The sequence below is a fragment of the Schistosoma haematobium genome, chromosome 3 (genome assembly GCF_000699445.3).
Source record: "Schistosoma haematobium chromosome 3, whole genome shotgun sequence".
Classification (NCBI taxonomy): domain Eukaryota; kingdom Metazoa; phylum Platyhelminthes; class Trematoda; order Strigeidida; family Schistosomatidae; genus Schistosoma; species Schistosoma haematobium.
This window is the reverse complement of record NC_067198.1, coordinates 35,444,897-35,452,448: the sequence shown is the minus strand read 5'-3', so window position 1 is coordinate 35,452,448 and position 7,552 is coordinate 35,444,897.

Genomic DNA, 7,552 nt, shown 5'->3' with positions numbered 1-7,552 from the left:
AATATTTATTATATCTGGTACATTTAATCCTATAAGACAGTGAATTCCAAAAGGGTTTTTGAAGTTTCGCTAATCTATAATACTTAAAAAATAAACAGATTTAAAGGCTGAAATATAAGTGAACTTTTAATTTCAACACCAGTTTGACTACATCAACCATGAGGTGTTGGTCAGTGGTCAAGAGAACTGGATATGTGGACGAGAATCAAAACGAATGGTTGTCGGCTTAGACACGTAGATAGTCGGACAGGTGTCAGATAAGTTATATATTCCCTTATCCTTATTATTCATTGTTACTGAATTGTGTCGGATTTTTGGTATGGAAATATACTTACTTTCTAGTCAGGTGAATCACGTGTTCTTGATCTGAGTTGTGTTCACGTTCTGTAGAATAGACACTGGGAAGGAATCTAGTGTAGATCATCGTTTAAGTTAAATTAACGTCCCATACGTGTAAATGTGGTAAACCGACCGTTATAATAGAAATACTGAAGTTCTACAAATTGGAATTATTAAAGATCTGTGATGTTAGCCATTTATGCGACTGATTTCTAAAATTTACTGCAAAACATCAATATGTTATGAATATCAAACCTGTTAATTTAAAAAATTTTCATATAGTGAAGTCTATTAATTTATCTAAATAATTTTAGGCTACTACTCATAAAAATAAGTAGTATGTTTTTTAAATAAAAAAGATAAGTTTTCAAGTTTCTGAAAAAAAAATGATTGAACTTGCCCATTTATAAATCAATATTGCTTTTCTAATTTAAAATATTCTGAAAATCAACAAAGTAAATCATCATTTCAGTACAGAATATTGATTTATTGATTTTCAATCTTCAATATTGATTGATAGTATTAGAATTTCATTTAAAAATTAAATTTAAAATTGCGTAAAAATTGAATTGTACTTTCAGTATGGATATAATTGATTATACTATTTGTTTCAATTAAAATATTTAAAGAATTTTTCATTGACATCAGTTTAATGATTTAGTAATCAAAATAATAATAATAATTACAGTTTTATTATCATTAAAATGATTCCTATATAACTTTTGTAATATTCCATATCAGGTAGTGTAGTGAACAAGAACATAAGTGTGGACAATCGGATTATTTGAGCATAAAATTGCAGATCATCTCACTAAAATGTGAGAATCATATACTTACTTACTTACTTACTTACGCCTGTTACTCCCGGTGGAGCATAGGCCGCCGACCAGCACTCTCCAACCCATTCTATCCTTGACCTATCATCCCAGCTCTATCCAATTTTTGTTCATTTTTCTCGTGTCTATCTCCATTTCCTGGCGTAATGTATTCTTTGGTCTTCCTCTTTTCCTTTGGCCTTCAGGATTCCACGTGAGGGCCTGCCTTGTGACGAAGTTGGGTGCTTTCCTCAATGTGTGTCCTATCCACTTCCACCACTTCTTCCTAATTTCTTCCTCCGCTGGGATCTGGTTTGTTCTTTCCCACAGATGGTTGTTGCTAATAGTGTCCGACCAACGGATCTGAAGTATTTTGCGTAGACAACTGTTAATAAACACCTGTATTTTCTGGATGATGGCTTTCGTAGTTCTCCAGGTTTCCGCCCCATACAGTAAAACTGTCTTGACATTTGTATTGAAAATTGTGACCTTGGTGTTGGTTGACAGTTGCTTTGAGTTCCAGACGTTCTTCAGTTGTAAATATGCTGCTCTTGCTTTTCCGATCCTCGCTTTCACATCTGCATCAGACCCACCATGTTCATCAATGATGCTGCCCAAATATATAAAGGGTTTTACATCTTCCAAATCTTCTCCGTCAATTGTGACGGGATTGGTGCATAGTAAATAGTTAATTTGCAAAATATCAGCCCATCATCTCAAATTTGACTGTTCCTTTGCAAATTTCAGTCGATTGTCTCAGATTTCATTGCTCGTTCATTTTCATATCAATTGCGTTCCATTCCCGTTCTTTCCTTCTCGATCTTCTACTGAAATATATTTTATGCCTGACCACCGTTATATACTACTTATGTGGAAATAAGTAACCCACATTACAGTATAAGTAATCAGTGCAATATTTACCATTTAGATAGTAATGTCATGAGTAAATATTGAAAATATTTTATTCAGAATAAATGTTTCGCCTTTTCGTTTAACATTCTTTAAGAAAATATATCAATATTGTACTAACAAGTGAAACTTAATTGTATTTTGACACCGAATGCAATTTGAATGTCATATAAATTAATTTTAATAGCAGGAATTTAATATAGTTTTCAGTTATTAAAATGAAACATTTTCTAATAGACCAATCATTTTTCTTTAAGAGAATTAATGTAGTTCAAAAATAAGACAAATTTATTGTAATCCTGGACCGATGTAAACTGCACCATTATTGAGAACCTGAAAGCACTAGATGTCTGTTTCATCTTAATAACTGTCTTTCAGTAGTTGAGTGTCTATGACCCTTCACACGGCGATCGTACCCAGGACCCTCGGTCTCCCGCATGAACCATTACCTTCTAGAATACTGAGCCTGAGTATAAAGGCGTTAATGTTTGACTTCGATTGAGTGTGAGGCAGTTACCCGCCGAAGAGGAGAGGATCGCGCAATATCATGGGTTGATTGAAGTCAGACATCAGCACTACTGAACACAGACTAAGTGGTCTGGAAATTAATGGTTTGCGCAAGAGACAAAGGGTCCTGGGTACGATCGTCGTGTGTGGAGATATGAACGCCTACCGCCCAAGAGACCTTTACTAAGACAAAACAGATGTCCATTACTTCCAGGTTTTCAATGGTTGTCCAACTTAAACTGTTTCAGGATTTTAACCAAATACAACTATCTCCACAATCCCATGTAGTGAATGAGAACTCAATTGAGAATAACCAAATTATTGTTTAACGCAAAATTATTCAATGCCTTTGTAAAATATGGAAATCATTTTCACATCTTCGTTGTGTTATAATGCATATGCTCAATTATTCCTCTAATTTCCTTCCTGTTCTCTTCAATTCAATCTTCTGCTAGCAGGCATTCTGCTTTCAAATGCTACTACATAATACTTATTTCTGTCAACATAATTAGCATACAGGACACCTGTACTTGTAAAACAATATACTGGTTCATACATTTGTAGGTAAACCCTTTTTTAAAAAAATCTTTTTAAATTATCAGTGTAGTGTATGCTACTGATGCAAACAGATATAAGTAGTATGTAACACCAATCGAAAGTGGAAAACCTGGCGGGAGAAGATCGAAGAGAAGTGAACTACAACAGAGAGTGATTGATATGAAAACGAAAGTACAATAAAATTTGAGACAGTTGATGAACATTTTTCAAATGAAGTATTTACTGTATAGTTCTCAATTTATACCATATTATTTCAATGTTATTATATTGTAATAACAAAACGAACGTCAATTTCACTTCATTCTATACACTATTGATTATTTAAAAAAAAATAAATGAATAAATTTCATATTATTAGTTTTGTTTTATTATAATCAGATAATTTTAGAAGTAAATATGTGAATAAACAGTATTTTCAAAATAAAGATTAACTAACTACTGTCAATACCAAAGAAAGTCTTTAACAGATTGTTGCTGAACTGGATGAAAGATGCAGTAGACGCCCAACTTCGAGATCAACAAGCTGGATTCCGTAAGGATCGGTCGTGCGCAGACCAAATTGCAACACTACGGATCATCGTCGAACAATCAGTTGAGTGGAACTCATCACTATACATCAACATCATTGATTATGAAAAGGCATTCGACAGTGTAGATAGGAAGACATTATGGAAACTTCTTCGACACTACGGAGTTCCTGAGAAGATTGTCAATATTATCCGGAACTCATACGACGGACTACAGTGCAAAGTAGTGCATAGAGGACAGCTGACAGATGCATTCCAAGTAAGGACCGGAGTCAGACAAGGCTGTTTACTCTCTCCCTTCCTCTTTCTTCTGGTGGTCGACTGGATTATGAAGACCTCAACATCTGAAGGAAAACACGGAATACAATGGACAGCTCAGAACCAATTAGACTATTTGAACTTTGCAGATGACCTAGCCCTCCTATCACGTACACACGAACAGATGCAGATGAAGACAGCCAGTGTAGCAGCAGTCTCTGCATCAGTAGGTCTCAACATACACAAAGGAGAAAGCAAGATCCTCAAATACAACACGGTGAACACCAATCCAATCACACTTGATGGCGAAACTCCGGAAGATGTAGAGTCCTTCACATACCTGGGAAGCATCATCGATGAACAAGGAGGTTCAGATGCAGACGTAAAGGCGAGGATCGGGAAAGCAAGGGTCGCATTCCTACAGTTGAAGAACATATGGAACTCAAAATAACTTTCAACCAATATCAAAGTCAGAATCTTCAATATGAACGTCAAGGTAGTTCTACTGTACGGAGCTGAAACTTGGAGAACCACTACAACCATAATCAAACATGTACAAGTATTTATAAATAGTTGTCTACGCAAGATACTCAACATCCATTGGCTGGATACCATCAGCAATAGCCTTCTGTGGGAGAGAACAAACCAGCTTCCAGCTGAAGAAGAAATTAGGAAAAGACGATGGAAATGGATAGGACATACATTACGCAAATCATCAGACTGCATCACGAGGCAAGCCCTAACTTGGAATCCTGAAGGGAAGCGAAAAAGAGGAAGGCCAAAGAACACATTACGTCGGGAAATAAAAGCAGATATGGAAAGCATGAATAACAACTGGAAGGAGGTGGAGAGGATTGCCCAAGACAGGGTTGGATGGAGAATGCTGGTGGGTGGCCTATGTTCCTTCACGAGGAGTAACAGGCGTAAGTAAGTAAGAAATGAAAATAAAAATCTGTTTATAAGTTATTGATTGAGATTTTGAACCAATTGATATCAGACCACCAATGAAAACCTGGAAGCACTGAACGGTCGTCTCGTCGTATTGTAGGACTCCTCAACAGTGCACATCCACGATCCCGCTCGCAGGATTCGAACGCAAGTCCTTAAGTCTCGCGCGCGAACACCTAACCTACTTGACCATTGAGCCGACATCCAACGGTGTTAATGTCTAACCTCAACCAATCCACAAAATCGCGCAACGATCTTCCATTGTACTGAGGTAGATACCTGTTTTTACCCGACACAGAATAAACCCACTAGTCACGGCTTATAACTAGGTTTCGAATCCCGCGAGCGGGATCGTGGATGCGCACTGCTAAGGAGTCCCACAATAGGACGAAACGGGCGTCCAATGCTTCCAGGTTTTCACTGACAGTCTAACATCAATCAGTTCAAGATCTCAATTAATAACTTAATAATCTCCACAACTCTCTACTGTTTATAATTAACAACATTCTATGTAATTACATAATCACAAAGATGCAATGAAATTTTCTTTTATTTAATATAAAGGAAAGAGTAAACGATTGAAAAAAAAAAAGAAGTTAGAGAAAAAATCTCGAAAAAACAAAGAAAAAAAATGATATATTTACTTATAAATCATTAAGTTTATCCAATATGAGATAATAATCGAAATTCTTTGAGAATATACAAACACACACACACACACACAGTTTCTCATTTATTGCTATTCAAACTATTTGAGACAATTTCAATAAAACAAAATAAAAATGTTTTGAGAATATTTTTTCTTAGTGTTAGGCATGAATTTTACTATTTAAAAAAATAAGTATGTCAAGGTCACCTAAAATGTATGGCACGAAATAATGATTTAAACAAGAAAGTTATCAATGTGATGTAATGCAGTTTAGTTATGTATAACTAATATATTTATAATTATGCTTTAAAATAATAGAATTCAATTGAAATGTAGATTCTATTTGAACTCAATAAATATTGTATGTTTGTCATAGAATGAATAATATTCTAAGTGAAGTAAAAGCAATGAAAACACACTTGGCACACAAGGTCTATACTGAATTTGAATGTAAGTTATAAGTTGATATGATCTTGACAAGAATAATGAATGGTAAATGTTGGGATCAATTTATATATATATATATATATATATATATATATATATATATATATATATATATATATATATATATATATATAGTATAATTGTTAAGCAACTAAACTATGTATATTCATATTCTTCTTATTATAAGCTTTATTTTAACCTCTAGACTATTATACACTTTACTATACTTGAGTTATGCCTAGTTTATTAATTACAGTCTCTCACATAAATAACTACTATTGGTTTGATCTTGTACAAATGTTATTTTCTATTTTATGGTATGATGTGGTCTGTTTGGTATGTGTATAAATCTAGTATGTTTGAAATACATGATTAATAATATGAAGGCTAAGATTTGTGTTCTGGATTAAACAGGCAGGAAGGATTGATAAAACTCTAAACTGGTCGTACGGGTTTATGCGTCATTAGTCCGATTGATAAGTCACTGTTCTTTAATTGTCGGTCTCTTTACGTTATATATTGATAGGGCATAAGACTACAACTCATAATATAACTATCGACTTAGAATACGCAGATGAAATAGTCCTGTTTGGTGAAGACGCTGATAAAATGCAGAGTCTTCTGGTAGCACTAAGCAACAATGCCAGAATGTTTGGAATGCGCTTCTCTCCCTCTAAATGTAAGTTGTTGCTTCAGGACTGGTCTGCAGCAACACCTGAACTAAGGATAGGGAGTGAAGTAGTCGAACGCGTTGACAACTTCACTTATCTTGGAAGTCTGATCAGCCCTAATGGGTTGGTATCTGACGAAATCTCAGCACGGATTCGAAAAGCTCGCTTGGCTTTTGCCAACTTGCGTCACCTATGGCGAAGGCGAGATATCCGTCTATCAATAAAAGGACGAGTATACTGCGCGGCAGTCCGTTCTGTTTTAATTTACGGCAGCGAAACATGGCCACTAAGAGTAGAAGACACTCGTAAGCTACTAGTATTCGACCACAGATGTCTTAGAAATATTACTCTCATCTGCTGGGATCACGGGGTAAGTAATAGTGAGGTTAGACACAGGGTATTAGGGAATGATGGTAAATCAGCTGATGAGGTTGTTAATCTTCATCGACTGAGATGGTTGGGCCACGTGTTACGTATGCCTGAACACCGACTACCATGACGTGCAGTGCTAACCGGTGCTGGAGATGGTTGGAAGAAAGTTAGGGGCGGCCAAAACAAAACGTGGCATCAGTCCTTGAAGTCACTAACTTCTAGTCTGAACCATGTTGGGAGATGCAGACTACTTGGTTGGGGTCCGTGTGACTATCGTAATAAATGGTTGAAGACTCTTGGTGAAATGGCTCAGAATCGACCACAATAGCGTCGGTGTATACACTTGCTGTCTTTCCTTAAACTAAGAGATTAAAATCGCTTCATATCTTTCTTTCTACGAACTAATTCTTTCTTCCTATACTATATACTTATATGCAATATTTCTTTTATATATTACCACAACTGAATTAACTACTTTTATGAATCCGGTGTTCATCTTGTTGTGTTAATGAGGTATGGCAACTTGGACCGATGCATATTTATGCCTGGTCC